An 18,681-nucleotide genomic window follows, 5' to 3' on the forward strand; every position below is an offset into this window, starting at 1 on the left:
TATATATATTATATATATATATATATATATACTATATAAGCTGGGATGATAATGCCCTATATTTGCCTTGATATTGTGTTAGTTTACATTATAGTTACCTATTATTTATCGTCGCCAACTACATATTTACAGCAATTATTTTGTTAAGTATAACCGCAAACTTTAAGTGTATTCTTATTTAGTAACAAACATATTGATTCTATTTCCAGAATCACACAAAATACAATCAGCGAACAAAATAAATGCTACATCATAATTGATTGATTCGGATTTTATTTTGCAGAGGTGTATACTATTGCAAAGGTGTATACATCCGTGAACTACAAAGTTTACCTACATTGACCCTGCATTACCATCTACACAATACTGTGTGTTCATGCGAAATACATACAGTTGTGTCATACAGACGTAGTTGTTTTGCAATATCTCGCATTTATTCTAGCAAGACAAAAGTTTCAAGTTCATTAAATAATAAATACGTCACGTCGAAAATTGTTACCAATTAACTGCTACATGAAGGAGACGTCTCTAATCCTCTATTTAATATAATACGCATGAAAGCAATTGAACTCGGCTTCGAGCGGTGAACACTCGGCTGCTTTCTTAATTTCACAGCAGACGGGGCCTTTGCAAAATCAGACGTGGTTTTCAAGAAGGCGAAATGAATTATTCAAGCTGCTGCCAGGCGTGTGCCAAGCGCCCAACTTCTGGTTTTAATTGAGTTTTGCTTTGTCACAAGCGTTGATAAATAAATAGCAACGGATTTTGTAAGAGACAAATCTCTGCTTTGTGAGCGTCAGAGCTGGGCTCCGCGGCGACGTGTGGGGTACATGGCGACCACGCGCACGCGGCGCCAGCGACTTCGACGAACTGTGGCGGATGGAACTCTTCTTCTGCACTTGAACATGGCAACCACTGGCCTCTGATGGCTCGACCGCGATCGTGTGCGACTGGTGCCGGCGTGAAGCGTTTTTTAGGGTTCCGTCGTAAACTAGGAACCCTTATAGTTTCGCCATGTCTGTCCGTCATGAAGTTTAATCCTAATTCGGTTCTTCCATTTTTACATTTATAACCGACTGTTCAATATACCACGTCAACAGTTACGCTCCAGCCGGCGGGGCGGTAACCACTGGTGGGTTCTCTGCCTTTCCCAACTTACAATTTGTGTCTTAACTCATTATAAATGTAGCCTGCTACGAGTAATTATTTTTACTTATGAAAGCATAAACAGAAAATAAACGCCCAACTGATATATTCACTCAAAGTCCATTCCAGAACGATATGGCGATTGGCGATAAAGGTCTTCGCGTTCGCATGAATCACGAAAGCGAAGCGACAAGCGAACGCCCATCATTGTAATTAAGTACCTAAGTATGTACCTACGAGTAGCAGTCGCTTTCAAAGATGTCATATCATATTGTAAATATGTATATTTTTTATCAAACAATGCTTAAGTAGTTAAAAAAACCAGCCAAGTGCGAGTCGGACTCGCGCACCGAGGGTTTCGTATAAATATTTTTATTATATGATGTAACTAAAAATTTACGGTTATCGCAGTTTTTAGGGTTATTTTTTTTAGGGTTCAGTACCAAATTCCAAGATTCTGAGTTCACGGGAAGTACCCTGTATGTTTTGATTCCTTTGCTAGTTTCGAAAATTTGCGGCATAAACGGCTGTAGGTATATTTGAAATATACAGCCGTTTATGCCGCAAATTTTCGAAACTCGCAATTTTGATTGCGTTGGTTAGAAGTTTTTTTTTTTTACAGCTCCAAGGGACAGTAGACCTGAGTATTTGATATAAATTTCAGCTTGATACCTCCACGCGTTCCTGAGAAAAAGGGTCTTGATAGACGGACGGACGGACAACAAAGTGATCATATTATAACTTATAGGCTATAAGGGCTATAAGGGTTCCGTTTTTTCCTTTCGAGGTACGGAACCCTAAAAAAGGCAAATGATTGTAACAACGAGATAAAACATCAAAATTTGTCATCTGCAGAGAAGTTCAAGTCGGTAAATAATGAAAATGATTTGTGTGATTTTTATCAAAACGTTACTAACGGCTTTCATCAGGGCCTCTTCACTCGCGGCCTTGGGGTAATTCGCGAGGCCCAGCATTGCCCGCGCCGCGCCCGCGACCCGCCGCCTCGCTCCCGCCCGACGCTTTGATGTAGCTTTGGAAAATATTTTTTACAAAGTGTAAGTAGTAGATTATGATACCTCTATAACTACAATTAATAAAATCAAATGATTAAATTAAATTCAAAGATTACTTCATCAAGCTGTTTCTTTGATCACTCAATGTCCCGGTTAAAACATATTACTTATTCCATATTTTTATGGATAAAACTGCGTCCAGAAAATTTGTTGTTAGGTAATTTCCCGTCCACCGGAACTAGGATCAACAAGTTATATCACTTATGCCCGCGGCTTTACCTGACTGTATGAACAGAACACTTCGTCTTCGAGCGAGCTGTACATAACGATAATAAATAAAATTATGATTTAGGTAGCGCTATTGCGTAGGTATGTCTCTTATTAATTTAAGTTTTATGCCTTATTATTAAAGTCAATATAAATTACTCAAACGAGGTGTTTCATTTATGAACTAGGTACATTAATCCTTGCGTGAACAGCAGTACGTCGTGTTAGTTATACTCGTATATTCTGTGACAGCAGCTTAACCAGCGCGGCAGCGGGTCAGGATGCAGGTAGGTACTCCGTGCGGCAGTCGGTCGCGCGACCCCTTTGCAGGTTGTTTTTACCCGACTGCCCGAAGGAGGGTTATGTTTTTCGAGCGTATGTATGTATGTATGTATGTGGGTATGTATATCCATTTCTTTGGTCCTCGCTGCAGCCTAAACGGCTAGACGGATTTTAACAAATGAGGAATCATTGGATTCGTCATAGCTGTCGGAGTGACATAGGCTATATGATATTTCAATATGACGTCAGCAAAAAAAAATATAGCGGAGGAATTATAAAATATATTTTGTATTGTAACAATATGGGTATCAAATGAAAGCTAATAATTAACCCATTCTAAATATATATGGGTTATAATACGTTTAATCTACCGTTTTCACATAAATATTAAAAAAGTGTAAAAAAAATATTATTTTATTTTATTAAATTAAAAAAATCAAAAACCCGACTGCCAAAACTAAAAGGAAGAAAATAAGTCTAGTGGTCTAGAACTCTGTTAAGTAGCTAATTTAAAGTTCAACAGTCGGGACCCATTTAAATCGTAACGCTCAAAAACTCTTAGTAATGGGCCCCGACTGTTGAACTTTAAATTAGCTACTTAACAGAGTTCTAGACCACTAGACTTATTTTCTTCCTTTTAGTTTTGGCAGTCAGGTTTTTTTTGATTTTTTTAATTCAATGTTTTTTGTATAGATCAGATCAGAACCGAACGGGGCTCCCTGAGAGGCGCGTGCTCGTAAACATAGACATACTATAACTAGATTATTTATGAAATTTAATTACACGCCGTGAATATAAAAATGTTCATAAAATGCTAAACTTGATAAATAATGGAGCAATAAAGCAATATTTGCGTAGAATATAAAATGAGTTTCAGCTGTTTGTATTCAAAGGCTGTTAGAGAAATATCGGCGGAGCGTGGTCCCGGAATTATCTTAAGTTTCATTGTTAATGTCGCCGCGCTGGTCAGGCGGGATTCAGATGCCGGTGGAGGTCTACTGGGAGTCTCCGGCTATTAAATAAATAAATTGCCATAGAGCGTTTTTAACGCGCACCGTCCACACCGCTGCTCTAAAAACACTTATTTCGCTGTAAACTTAACACATGAATCGCATTTTAATGTAGAGTAATTTCCAAACCAGTGTTTAAAATAGGTACGTATTAATTGATTGCGCGTCAACGTTTTTCAGCCGCGGTGTGTGTGTGTGTGTGTGTGTGTGTGTGTGTGTGCGGTGTACGCGGCTAAAATGTATCGCGATAGTTGCGTCACTGCGTTTACAGAGCGGCAGCCTTTTTGAGCATCGTGTATTTATCTTATTAATTGAAAATCATGAAAATTGTTTTAATTTACCAGCAATGAGTGAGCCAATTAGCACCCCTGTCGTACCTTAGGTTACGGCGCACTTCCACTGCTCAAGTGCTCAGACCTTGACGGGACGGAATTATTAGAGATCTTGTAGCGACATTTAAATCCACGACAGTAAATATACAAAACCAAAATTAACTGAGTGGATTATTAGAATATTGCCTCTTAACAATTTTCTCAAACAGTGCGGCAATGAAGGATAACTGGAAAATAAGGTCTCCGTTTTTCCCTTCGGGTTACGGAAACCTTAAAGTGATGTTATTGCTAGCGATACACAAACAAAAGTTTTTCGACATTACCGAAGTTTTACAGAAAAACAAAACAAATTAGAGGGTTCAAACAAACCCGCACCTGTCAAAATACAGCGCGAAATCTCTACCAGCTCGGGAGTCCTACTGAATCCTTCAAACTCAACCTGAAAATCTTCTTACCTCTTTATTAATAAGGTTTATTCTGCAAGGGTGGGTAATGTGGAGTTACTACCACTGTAAGCGGCGGACTGCCGCTGGCAATGAGAGGGCGGTGAACATTGCCATTGCGGCCCTCCTGATCCTGAACGGGGCCAGGATAATTTTAAAACCAATTTTGACGTTGTTCAACCCTTTTAAAAACATTGTACGCGTATTTTGGTAATAACACGAATGCTTAAGAACTGGACGAATTGAGTGAATCTGTGCAATGAAAGACGAAGCTATCTGGATAGCTAATGACACATCTACACATACACTATACATTCTAAGATATAGGACAGGTTTTGTATTGCACCAAACCACCACACATTCGGGAATTTGTTTAATTGCATACTGTTTTTTTTAAGTTCTGAATATTTCAACAACTTAAAATTCTGATATTCGTGTTTTGGGAAATGAAAATTCGCAAATAGTTGTTATTTATAAAAAAGCGGCCAAGTGCGAGTCGGACTCGCCCATGAAGGGTTCCGTAGCAGCAAGTAACATAATATAAAAGTTCTTTGTTGATTGAATGAAAGGTAAATTGCGGATTAAACCAATTTTTGGTGGAAGTTTGCATGGTAATGTACATCATATATTTTTTTTAGTTTTATCATTCTCTTATTTTTAGAAGTTACGGGGGGGGCACACATTTTATCACTTTGGAAATGTCTCGCGCCAACTATTCAGTTTAGAAAAAAATGATATTAGAAACCTCAATATCATTTTTGAAGACTTATCCACAAATACCCACACGTATGGGTTTGATGAAAAAAAAATATATGAAAATCTTAATGCGGTTTACAGAATACATCATCTACTTACCAAGTTTCAACAGTATAGTTCTTATAGTTTCGGAAAAAAGTGGCTGTGACATACGGACGGATAGACAGACAGACAGACATGACGAATCCATAAGGGTTCCGTTTTTTGCCATTGGCTACGGAGCCCTAAAAACATTACACATCCGTTACTAACAGCATTTTATGTGTACAACTTATTATACTAGCTGTACCTAAATCGTAATGATTGACCCAGAACATGACCTACTTAGAAAATTACTTACCTAGAACATGACTTAACTAGATTATGACCTACTCAGAAAATGACTTACCTAGAACATGACCTACTCTGAAAATGACTTACCTAGAACATGACCTACCTACCAAGAAAATGACTTACCTAGAACATGACCTACTCCGAAAATGACTTACCTAGAACATGACCTACCAAGAAAATAACTTACCTAGAACATGACCTACCAAGAAAATGACTTACCTAGAACATGACCTACCAAGAAAATGACTTACCTAGAACATGACCTACTTATAAAAGGACTAACCTAAAACGACCTACTCATAAAATAACTAACCTAGAACATGACATGAATGTGCTGTGAGTAGAATCGAACCTTGGATTTAAAGCCCCATGATCAAAGAGTCCCTGTATAATATCAGTCTAAATTTTAAAGAACCTCAATATTTTATCTTCGTAAAATGGCTCTTCAAATATCTGTACAGACATCAATTCACCCAATATTCAACATGTGTATTAAGTAGGTCGTCCGCATACTAATCGCCCCCACGTGTCACCATCACCACTCCACAGCACGCGACTTGTCTCTCGCACAAACAAATAAACAACGCTCTGCACCGCCAAAGCAACTGTCAAAGACGCCTTTGATCTTCAAAACAGATTACTTTAAAAGGAACCTTATTTAGGTAAAGGAATCCGTGCATTTGATACCAGGCGGAGACGGAGACGGCCTTTCAATAAAGCAACTCGAGACACGCACCCGTATGCAAATATTTCATCCCTCGAAGCGGGCGGCGGCGGCGGCGCGGGGAGGAAATGCGCGAATCGTAAAATTCAGCGATCAACGACAGTGCGCGGATGTAAGGTAGCGGCGGTCGGCGGAGCGGTTGGGGCGTGCGCAAGGCGGACAAACAAATCGAGGCGAGCGAAGTGGGGCGAAAGATGGGTGAACGAAGCGGGGCGAGGGGGTCTGAATAACAGCGCACAAGTACCACTCGGTAACACCAGTCGACTTACTCTGGTTTCGATTTAGCCGAAAATAAGTCTGTGGAAAATGAAAAATTAGGATTACAAATACCATATTTTGAATTTGACAACCCAGATTGTGAGAAAAATGTAAATGAGTAACGTCTTCCCACGCAGCACCTGACAGTTAGTCATCATTTGACATCACCCAAAAATTTAGGCGACTTAACTGGATATCGAGTTGTTACAACGCCACAGTATTGCAAAGTATGCATACCTACAGTTTTCTATACTGGCAATGTTCATTGTGTTTGTTTCAGTGTCGCAAGACGCGCGCGGCTCGTGGCTTGCGCCGCGCGGGCCGCGGGTCCGGTCTGTGGTTTATGGCTCACGACACAGCGACCACGACCACGATAAAGCCCGTAATGCAACGTTCTTTAGGAGAATTCTTAAACGCTAAGACGTTTAATGTGTCCACCGCTACTTTGCTACCTGTAGTGTTGTGCTTCGTGTACCGACTTTAAATGCTTTTAATGCGTTGCTTTATTTTCAAGAAATTCATATTGTGTGGTTTAGGAGTGCAGTAATATTATGTAATATTACTGCACTCCTAAACCGTAGCTATATTGATCAATTTGCACTGGTTTTCTAAGCATTCGTCATTTCAGTGGAGCATGTCTTTCAACATGTCATTGCTATTAAAGTATAGCCTCCTTACTCCTAAGGCACCACTTGGAGGTGATTTTGTTATTACTTATAAGTAATTTGAACTCTTGTGTAAATTCACGCCCAAAAAGTGGTCTTACCACGTACTCCTAGACATGAAAAAAAATTACAAACTGAAAAGACGTACTTAGGTACGTAATAGTAGATAGATAGATAGATAGATAGATAGATAAAAAACTTTATTTCCACAACACATACACGGCTTAGTAAATAACAAACAATTGTAAAGCAACATACAAATTAACATGATGATTAATGACTTAATAACTAACATGCAACAGTTCCGAAAGTTAAATAAACATTGATTAATTTATCAAATTAAGAGAGCCATGTGATGATGTGGAGAATAGGCGCTGACTCAGCATGTACTGCGGCTATGTGTGGCCACAGAGCTGATATTCTGTCAGAAACCTGAGATAGTGCCAACGTGCTTGAAGTTTAATTTTGCCACATGCCAAACATTCAAATTTAAAAGAAATTTTTTCGAAAAAGAACACTAGATATTGGGAGAAGAATGAATAGAGAAGAATTAATAGAAAAGAATCTATGCGGAATGTCAAACCAAAAATTAAAATAGTGATAAACTCACACACATTACTTTATTTATGAGCGAGGAAGGTTCAGGACGTTTGTATTTGACGCGTTAGCAGATGATTTTTATATTTGATGCGAAAAGTTGGTCTTGATTTAATATTTCTTATGGGTGGAGGTATATTGTTCCAGCATTTTGTTGCTTGGTACCTGAAACTTCCCCGGAACGCACATGTTTTATGCGGATAGACGCTCAACACCAAGGCTCGCGAAGCTCTAGCTCTATGATTGGAGGGCGACCATTTTAGCTTTGAATATAAGTAACTGGGAGTTTTAAATTTTAAACAGTCAAACAACAAACAAGACAGCAACAGATTATAACGATTAGACATTTTCAAAATTTTAGCATTATTGAAGTACGGAGTAACATGAGTACGATGCGGTATCTTGAAACAAAACCTAGCGCAGGCGTTTTGTACTCTTTGAATTAGTCGTCGCGAACGCTCCAGAAGACAAGGCCAATACACGGTGAGACAGTAATCTAATTTAGATAGAATGAGAGCCTCACACAATCGGATTCTCAGTTCTACGCTTAGAAAATCACGGACATTATATAGCACTTTTAATCGGTAAAAACTGGTACGAGCAATTTCATTCACGTGATTTTCGAAGCGCACATTTTTGTCAATAATTAGACCTCTGGGTACGTGCCTCGTCCACGTGCCCGATATGTACGTCTCCGATTGCTATTTTGGGATCTAAAAGCTGTACTTTGGATACCTGTTTCTTAGAACCGAGCAATATATATTTGGACTTGTTCGGATTTAGCACCAGGCAATTGGCATCCGACCAGTCAATTATCCTTTTAAGGTCCTCATTTATTCTGACAACCGCACTATTCGTGTCATCCGGTCTAAAAGAAAGATAAATTTGAAGGTCATCGGCGTAAAGATGAAATTTGCAGTGCTTTATACATCGGACAATATCAGTGCTGTACAATATAAACAAAAGTGGGCCTAAAATTGAGCCTTGAGGCACTCCTCTTGTAACAGCACAGGATTCAGATGACAAGCAATTACCATCGATGTGATGAATTTTAACCAGTTGACGTCGATTTTCAAAATAACTAAGAAACCACTTAATTGTTGGGTTATCAAAGCCATAATAATGCAACTTAGAAAGAAGTAAATCAACGTTAATACAGTCAAAGGCACGCGAGAAGTCTAGGAGAACCAAAATAGTGCCAAAACCGGTGTCTTGAGCAGCAAGGACTTCATCAACAACGTCATGTAAGGCGGTAGTTGTACTTCTTTTTTTCCTGAACCCCGACTGCAATTCGGGTAAAATATTGTTCAACTCTAGATATGCAGACACCTGGTTATAGACCACCTTTTCCAAAACCTTGGACATGTACGGTAAAATACTTATAGGTCGTAAATCTCTGATATCGACGGGTTCAGAAACTTTAGGTATCGGACGAACAACAGCTGTCTTCCATACCTCCGGGACATAGGAACAGAGAATTGAAAAATTTATTAAATGAGTAATAATGCTTAAAGTGCGGGGAAGAGTCATTAAAATCATGTCAAAATTTATGTCATCATGACCTAAAGCGTTCGATCGTAGACTAAGTAAAACTTTGGCTATAGCATTTTCAGAAACAGTGACTAATTTGAAATTAGAGTTACTATGCCGATGATATTCAAAATAAGTAAGAGTGGATAATTCTACGACATTACTACCGGGCACGTCAATAAAAGTTTTGTTAATAACAGTAGGATTATTAAAGTGTTGAGGCAGTTCTGGTTTTTTATTGAAATTCGCTACGTTTTTGTTTAAGTTTTTTCCACAATAGTTTAGGATTATTTAGATTGCAGTTGACATGTTGTTCAAAAAAGGCCTTCTTCTCATAAAATAGACTGGTATTTACGAGGTGTTTTAAAATTTTGTACTTTTCTTTATTTGCTTGTGTTTTATTCTTACGATATTTATTGTTTGCTTTGTTTCGAATACTCATAATATAACGGACAGTAGTGGTTAACCATGGTTTAGACTTATATCTTAGAGTAAATTTTCGTACCGGGGCATGTTTGTCAAACAAATCAAGAATGTATGTGTTGAAAAGGGCAACCTTTTCTTCTACTGTTTGTAACGTGTAATATATTTTTCAGTCGCGTCGCGAAATCTCGTACGAGCGTACGCGAGGTCAATGACCTTCCGTTACGAAAATGGAATGTACAAAAATCAAAGTGCGTTAGTTGCAATATTGTAATTAACGAAGTGTTGGCGTTTGTAAATACAAGTTGGACGTGATGGACAATGAGAGCCTAGTTCAAATTTGTTCTACGGCTTTCACGGTGCAAGAAGTTGAAACTGCAAACGGTTATTGTTTGATTGCGTTAAGTCTGGCAAGCGAAATATTTCAAGGCGAAGTGATGGAAAAATTCTAACGTGACTTAGAGGATATCATTACAAAGTTTTAAAAACACAGATCCAAAATTATTTCCCATCTTCGTCGCTAAGGATTTGGACAGGCTCCCACCGGTCACTTTTGATAGTGTCGATGTCACTTCTTTACTTAAAAATATTACGCTTCTAAAAGCAGAACTATCCGAGATTAAAAATAACTATGTATCTAAAAAACAAATCGATGAACTAGAATTCAAATTATCCGAATTTAGAAATAATTATGTGTCTAAAAAACAAATCGAAGAAATAGAATCAAAATGGCACAACGACAGGTACGCGTCAATTTTAAGCGGACAATTGCGGGTAAACACAAAAAGAGGTGCATGTATGATGGATAGCGGGCCGATGGCTATACATACGCCGGCGAATGAGTCAGATGGTAAGAGACGGCTGTTTCAAATGTATAGTAATAATAGAGAGCCTGTGCCGTCTCCTTCCCGCTCGGAGCGAGGTGCGTCTGGGCAGGTGCGAATTGAACACGACTGGTCTCTGTCGCACGCGCGAAGTGATGTGCATGAGGATGAGGCCGAGCGGCAACCGGTTCTTGAGGATTGCGACGATGATTCTGATATTGAAAAATCAGTTGTTTTAAATACAAACAAGCAAAAAGAGGAGCAAAATAATTTATTGTATTCAAGCGTTGCAGGAAACGGTAAAAATTTTAAGGAAGCTGAATATGTTGGTGAATGGCAATTAAAACAGAAGAAGCGTCTAAGAAATAGGTTTATGGGGTCTACGGGAAAGGCTGAGTCAGATTTTAACACTAAATTCAAGGCGGCTGAGACTAGGATTCCATTGTTTATTTCGAACGTGCACAGAGACGTCTTGGAAAAAGACATAACTGATTATATATACGAAAAGACACGGGAAAATGTTTCATTGCTGAAAATAAAGATGAAACAAGAAAGAGACTACAATGCCTACAAAATTTTTGTGAATAGGCAAACATTTGATACATTTCTTGATGACAACTTGTGGCCAGCGGGAATATCTTTCCGGCGTTTTGTAAATATAAGAGAACGATTGATATCAAGTCCTAAGTGAGAATTATATTATATACTATTTTTAATGGATAAACGAATTTTAATGAGTAACATTATAAGTTTCAATTGCAAATCTCTAAAGAGATCGATAGAAGGCATTAGAGCGCTGTGTAAGGACGCAGACATAGTCGCCCTACAGGAAACATGGCTTTTACCTCATGACCTGCTATATATGGGGACCGTGGATGAAGACTTCGGGTGCACGGGCACGTCGGCGGTAGACACCTCGGCTGGTCTCTTAGTGGGGAGGCCCTTCGGCGGCGTTGCAATTTTGTGGCGCAAAAGCGCATTTGAATGTAACAGTAATCGATTGTAATAACGTTCGTGTGTGCGCAGTGAAGCTTGTAACTAACGGTCGTTCAATTTTAGTTTTTTAGCGTATACATGCCTGTTAATAAGTCCGAAAATTTGCATATTTTTACTGAATGTCTTGGTGCTATTGGTTCTGTGATTGAAGATGTTGGGGATAAGGGTCGTATACATTTTGGGTGATTTTAATGCTCACCCAGGTGAACTGTTTTACGATGAGTTAATTCAATTTGATTTTTGTGATGATCATAGTTGGGAGTGTGCCGATGTTGAGTTGCTGGGGTTAGACTCAGACACGTACACATATACTAGTGAAGCTCACGGGTGTCAGCGATGGCTTGACCATTGCATTGTTTCTAATTCTGCAAAAAAAACGTACGTAGAATATGGGTACGCCACGATGTGTATTGGTCGGACCATTTCCCTTTATTCATTCAATGTGACTTAGGTATTATTAGTGTTAGAAAAGACGCTGCTGTCACTAATTGCCATAACAATATAATCTGGGGAAATAGAACACAGGAACAAATTAATTCATACAATTCTATATGTGATGATTATTATTAAAAGATCGGTTTTCCTTCGGAATTGAATTTATGCGCAGATATTATGTGTAACAATGTAGAACATAGAAATATTTAGATAACGTATATTTCAATATTATTGATATACTTAGTAAAGCTGCAAAATTGTCATACGTTAGGGTGAAGTGTCGAAGGAGGGGGGGATACATCGCAGGGTGGAACAAATACGTTGCTCCGTTCACAGGGATGCCAGATTAAAATTTCTCGTATGGGTAGGGGCGGGGAAGCCGAGGCAGGGTCCGCTTTATGAAGATATGGTTAGATCTAGGAACTCATTTAAAACTAAATTGAAGTGGTGTCAAAATAGACAAGACCAAATAAAAATGGACGTTCTTGCGTCTAGTCATGCCTCCAAAAATTTTAAGCTCTTCTGGAGAAACACCAAAAATCTGAGTGTTAGGCCGAGCGTACCAGTGAGCGTGGATGGTGAAACAGATCGAACCAGTATAGCAAACCGTTTTAAAGATTGTTTTGCTGTTCGGTCTCCTTGGGTCCGTCATCTGTCGAGGTGTGCGATGGTGAGGCTGACGTGAGTGTGGGTTGTGCTGTTGTATTCTCTGCCGATGAGGTTAGTGGGGTAATACGGGGCATGCAACGCGGTAAGTCGCCTGGGCACGACGGCCTTAGCGTCGAACACCTTAGGTACGCTGGTGAGCGCCTGCCGCAGATATTGGCGATTTTTTATACTCTGTGCCTTCGACATTCGTATCTGCCTGAGTCACTGATGAGAACAATTGTTGTACCGATTACGAAAAACAAGACTGGAGACGTGTCTGATATTACCAATTATCGCCCCATCTCACTTGCCACTGTACTGGCTAAGGTTCTTGACAGTTTGCTTAGTGTTCAGTTAAATAAATATACAAAATTACATGACACACAGTTCGGATTTCGGTCTGGACTATCAACTGAGAGTGCCATTTTCTGTCTTAAGCAAACTGTTAAGTACTACACGAGCAGGAAGACCCCGGTGTATGCGTGTTTTCTGGATTTGTCAAAAGCATTTGACCTAGTTGACTACAATATATTATGGAAAAAGCTAAGAAACACAAGTATACCGAGGGAATGCATTTCTCTGTTTAGATTCTGGTATCAGAATCAAGTGAATATGGTGAGGTGGATCGACTCTCTGTCTGACGAATACAGGCTTGAGTGTGGAGTAAGGCAGGGGGGACTGTCGTCGCCAGGACTTTTTAATTTGTATGTTAATCAGTTGATCGAGGAGCTTAGTGGCACGCATGTCGGTTGTCATATAGACGGAACATGCGTAAATAATATCAGTTATGCTGACGACATGGTGCTGCTGGGTCCCTCGATCGGATCGATTAGAAAGTTGGTGGCCATTTGTGAGCAGTATGCGGAAACGCATGGGCTCAAGTACAACTCTAAAAAGAGTGAAGTGCTCATTTTTAGGGCTAATAAATGTGATCTTACTAATGTGCCTTCGGTTGTGCTTGCTGGATCTGTTTTGCGAGTGGTTAACAAGTTTAAGTACTTGGGTCACATTATCACCGATGATCTGAAAGATGATTATGATGTGGAGAGGGAGCGCAGGGCGTTGGCAGTGAGGAGTAATGTCCTGGCCCGCAGATTTGCTCGCTGTTCGGATGAGGTAAAAGTGACTCTTTTCAAGGCTTACTGTACCTCTTTTTACTCCAGCGGTCTGTGGTGTCGGTACACGAAACAAGCCTACAACGCCTTGCGTGTACAGTACAACAACGCCCTCAGGATGCTGTTGGGGCTGCCGCGCCACTGCAGCGCGTCTGGAATGTTTGCTGCTGCCCGAACGGATGGCTTTCACGCTATCATGCGGAAGAAGGCCGCCTCTCTTCTCCGTCGTGTGCGCGGTAGCGGCAACGGCATCTTGAGGACGCTTGCTAAGCGTTATGACAGTCCCTCGTATGGCATATGGTGAGGAAGGCTATAGGTGCCACTAGCTAATAGTTATAGTTATAGTTATCTTTGTAAGTCTTTACTAACATAGAATTTAAGCATTTATTTTACACACTAACCAAAATACTTATACTTATATAGATGATTGTTAAAATTATCTGAAATAAAAATTGATTATTATTATATCCTCCCAATTAACAAGATTTAAATCTTTATCGAATTCAGCCTTATCGACGTCCTTCAAAATCTGCAAAGTACCGTCCTCGTAAGGGTTTTATTTTTTTGATGTACAACTCCGCGAATATCATTGCGTGTCCACCAAGCTCCGCTACATGGTCGATCTCGACGCTATGAACTTTAGCGTCAGTGAGAATGAGATCAATAAGAGTGGAGCTGTGATCGGTGAAGTGCGTCGGCTGGGAAATATGTTTTGCAAATTGTGGTAATTAATAAATTCATTTAAACGTTTGCTTTCGAATCGTTGACATCCAAAAGATTAATATTAAAATCTCCTCCAAGGATAATATAGTCGTACTTAGAAAAGGACGTTAAAGTGCTATTTAGTGCATCTAAAAAGACTTCAGTGCTAAGCCAGGGCGGCCGGTAAGCAGTACCGACAATAACAACTAATGAATTAACTTTTGTCTTGACCCACAACTGCTCAACATCAGGCACAGAAGGATATTTACATATTTGAACGTTAATATCTTGCTTGATGTAAAAAGCTATACCACCACCGCCCTTACGGGTGCCAAGCTTACGCGGTACGTGCTTTAATTTATAACCAGGTATTGACGGCGCCCGAGCCTCCTCTCCTGCCCGCAACCATGTTTCATTAATAGCTATCAAGCAAGGTTCATGGCGCTCAATTGCCACAATCAACTCGCTATGCTTTCGAGGATTGCAAATAGAACCAGCGTTAAAAATTCCAAACTTAAAATATTTTTTATTTAATTTACCGATCGCCATGTGACTATGAGGGAAAGAATAATTTTAAAAAGAACACTAGATATAAGACAAATAACAATGTTTGGAATTAATTGAACAGCGAGTAAAGTGGCAAAAAGTGAACGAGGCAGCGAGAGTCGATTAAATAACATTAGAGTGTGAACTATGAATTGGGCAAAATTTCGGTTCCGGATCCAGGCATATTAACTCAAACATAAACATAAAAATGGCACAAAAACATATCACATGGCTCAAATTGCAAGTATTCATGACAACAAAATAATAACCAGATGAGTACATTTCAGCAACTGCAAAATGCCATAAAGTACAAAAACAAAAATATAGTCTTTCCACATGCAAGAGGACAATAGGCAAACTGATGTTACATATTATTTCCTGAAAGCGAAACAGACTCAAAACACGACACAAATCACTCTCCGTTCGAATATGATACACCTTAGACTTATCCATTTTCCTTGCCAGAATTCGTCCATCCCTGGTCCAAATATACGTCCAGTTCAGCCTTCCACCCAAATCCCTCGCCCTCCCGAAGATGATTCGGTAGTCCTCGTTAATCGCTCGTTGATGAACAATTGCGCGACTCATGCGCGGGCAAGCCAAGATCATCAGTGGTGGTTCCGCGTCGTACTCGCGAGCTTTTTATGAATTGATCACGGAGGGCTCGCCGCACCAGGCGCGCTACAATAGGGCGCGGACGAGAGGTAAATTTGCTACTAGCAGAGTCATCCTGTATGTGCAACGGACCGACCCTTGACGCGAAAACGATGTCCCGGTCCTCAATCACCACTCCCAGCTTCATACCGATGCTTACAACGATATGCACAGTCGACTCTCCCTTAGTCTCGGGTACGCCAGAGATCTCAATGTCATTCAGTAAAGCCTGCTGGTCCCGTTCATTGAGCTCACACTTAAGCGCAGCGATTGTGTCACCCATGGCCGCGGTTTCGCAGGTCTTTCCATCCGCGTCCCTCACCTTCGCTATTTCAGCCTTTAAGGAAGAGTTCTCCGCCTCTAAGGTGTGTAACCTTTCCCAAACGCAACAACGTCGCCCTCTAATGCGGACAGCCGAGCAGTTAATAACTCCGTGGTTTTGGAGAAATCGGATCTAAGGTTCGCAATTTCAGCCTTAATGTCACTATTTATCGCCCTTCTCATTTCTGATAATTTTGTATCAAGAAGAGCAGCAAAATCCTTGTAAGTAATGGTATCATGACTGGCGATTCTTGGTGCAATTAATATTTTGCTTTGCTCATTTTGAGTTAAACTTGAACCCTCAAAGTCATTTGTGATGTCGAGTATTGATTCATCGCAGGACATATCATTGACGTTAGATAATGCGGTTTGGTCGGGGCCCGCAATCGAGGTGATATTGAGATCGAGGGCCCTCACAAGCGACGGCCCGTGCACATCGATCAGGGGCTTGCTCATTACTTTCTGATGAATGGCCCGAACAGGAGTTTCCTCAGCGCCTCTTCTTCGCGATGTAATATTATTACATGAAGGACACCGCCAGCATCTCTTTAGCTCTTGTAGATTTGCCATATAATAAGGACTGGTCATATTAACGCAGTTGTGATGGTAAATTCCCTTACAAAGCATACAAGCGAGCAATTCTAAGGCCGCTACGGGCTTATGACAGCCAAGGCAACTCATTTTTATAATGGAAAAATACTTATATATATTTATCAACTAAAATTAATATCGAAGAAAGCCGAACGCAAGCAAATATAAAATATCAGGCGAAAAACAGCGATGCGCCGGCCGCCGGCCGTTCCATGTAGATGCGACGGTCAGTCACAGCGCCGGCGCCGGCCGCCCGGCCCCGCGCTCGCTACAGCGCGCCGCGTGCGAAGCACGATGAGTCACCCGCCGCGCCGCACGGTAATACACACTTGCTCGCTAGTTTCGCCGCGCGCCTGGAGATTGCGTTTGGCGTAGCGGTAGCGGCGCCCGCGCAGCACACTGCAAGTCGTTCCGTTCTACGGCCGCACTGGGTTCAAATCCCAGCCGCGGCAGACACAAATCACTGTTGTTGCAGTTGGAGTTCACTCAAAACTTGTCGTCTCACTCAAGGCACGCCCACTGGGAGGAGTTAGCCCATAAAAGTTCAATAAGAGTAAGCAGGATTTAAAATTTGGGCACCTGTCCAATCGCGAATTTTAAAAGTTAATATAATTTGTGAGTTTGTAAGGCAAATGACACACGTCTGAACCGTACAACATGCACGTGGGCACCCATAGTATAGTACATTGTGTCTTAAGGGCGGTAACAAGGAATTACGAACGAGAGTCTATTAGAAGCCCTCAGGCTTTAATGAGTCGATGTTCGTAATTCTAGTACTGCCCGTGCGGCATACAATGTTTTTCATCACATTTGCGAGTAAAATTGTATATTTGCTAGCTTTTGCCCGCGACTTCGTCCGCGTGTACTTTAGTTATCAGGGCATATGTTTTAATTAACCTCCGTTATAATTGTGACATTTGTACCTATCTGTGTGCAAAGCGTAAATATAATTATCTCGTGTGCTTCCGGCGAGAACCGAATCTTACCTACTCTAGAACCCGAAGTATGTATATATTCGAAATTGCACTGTACATAATATTTTGTAATTTAGGTAAATGATAGATAAGAACGGATAATCACACAAAAATTACGCTTAAGTTATTAAATAAATAAAATAAATAAATAAATATCACGGGACAATTCACACCAATTGACCTAGTCCCAAAGTAAGCTTAGCAAAGCTTGTGTTATGAGTACTAAGCAATAATATACTGACCTACTGCATAATAATTTGCAAATTTATTTCACACATCATTTTTAATATCAATTTAATTTCCACATTTTAGTTGTACATTTTGTATGAAAAACCCCCTCCCCTATTGAAGTCGCCAACACCATACGGATCATTTTAATTGTGACCAGCCATATTTTTAGTCTAGAAATAAGGAAGTCTCATAGAAACTCCCCCCTAATAAATCGAAAGCTACTTCTTCCTTCTTTATCTACCTACGCAGATCATTTTTATTTTTATCAAGACCCTGTAAGTATATCAATTTTCATAATGCTAAGACCAGAAATGAGAAAATTTCCATAGAAACTTTACCCCCCATTTTACCCTTTTAGGGGTAATTTTATCCATTTCACCTACACAGAAATTTTTAATTCTAATCGAGAACTTATATACCTACCAATTTTCATACCTCTAAGGCCAGAAATGAGAAAATTTTGATTCAAACTTTACCCCCCCCCCACCATTTTACCCTTTCAGGGGGAATTTTATCCATTTCATTTACACAGATAATTTTTAATTGTAATCAAGAACTTATACACCTATTGTCATACTTCTAAGTCCAGAAATGAGATAATTACCATACAAACTTTACCCCTCCATTTTACCCCTTTAGGGGAGAATTTTATGCATTTCACCAAGACATTGTAATCGAGAACTTATACACCTATTTTCATACTTCTAAGTCCAGAAATGAGAAAATTTCATATAAATTTCAATTTTACCCTTTAAGGGGGGAATTGTATCCATTTTACAATCACAGATAAGTTTTGATTGTAATCGAGCTTATATACCTTATTTTCATCTAAATCCATAAATGAGAAAATTTCCATACTAATTTT

Source organism: Choristoneura fumiferana, chromosome 5 (assembly GCF_025370935.1).
Source record: "Choristoneura fumiferana chromosome 5, NRCan_CFum_1, whole genome shotgun sequence".
NCBI lineage: Eukaryota > Metazoa > Arthropoda > Insecta > Lepidoptera > Tortricidae > Choristoneura > Choristoneura fumiferana.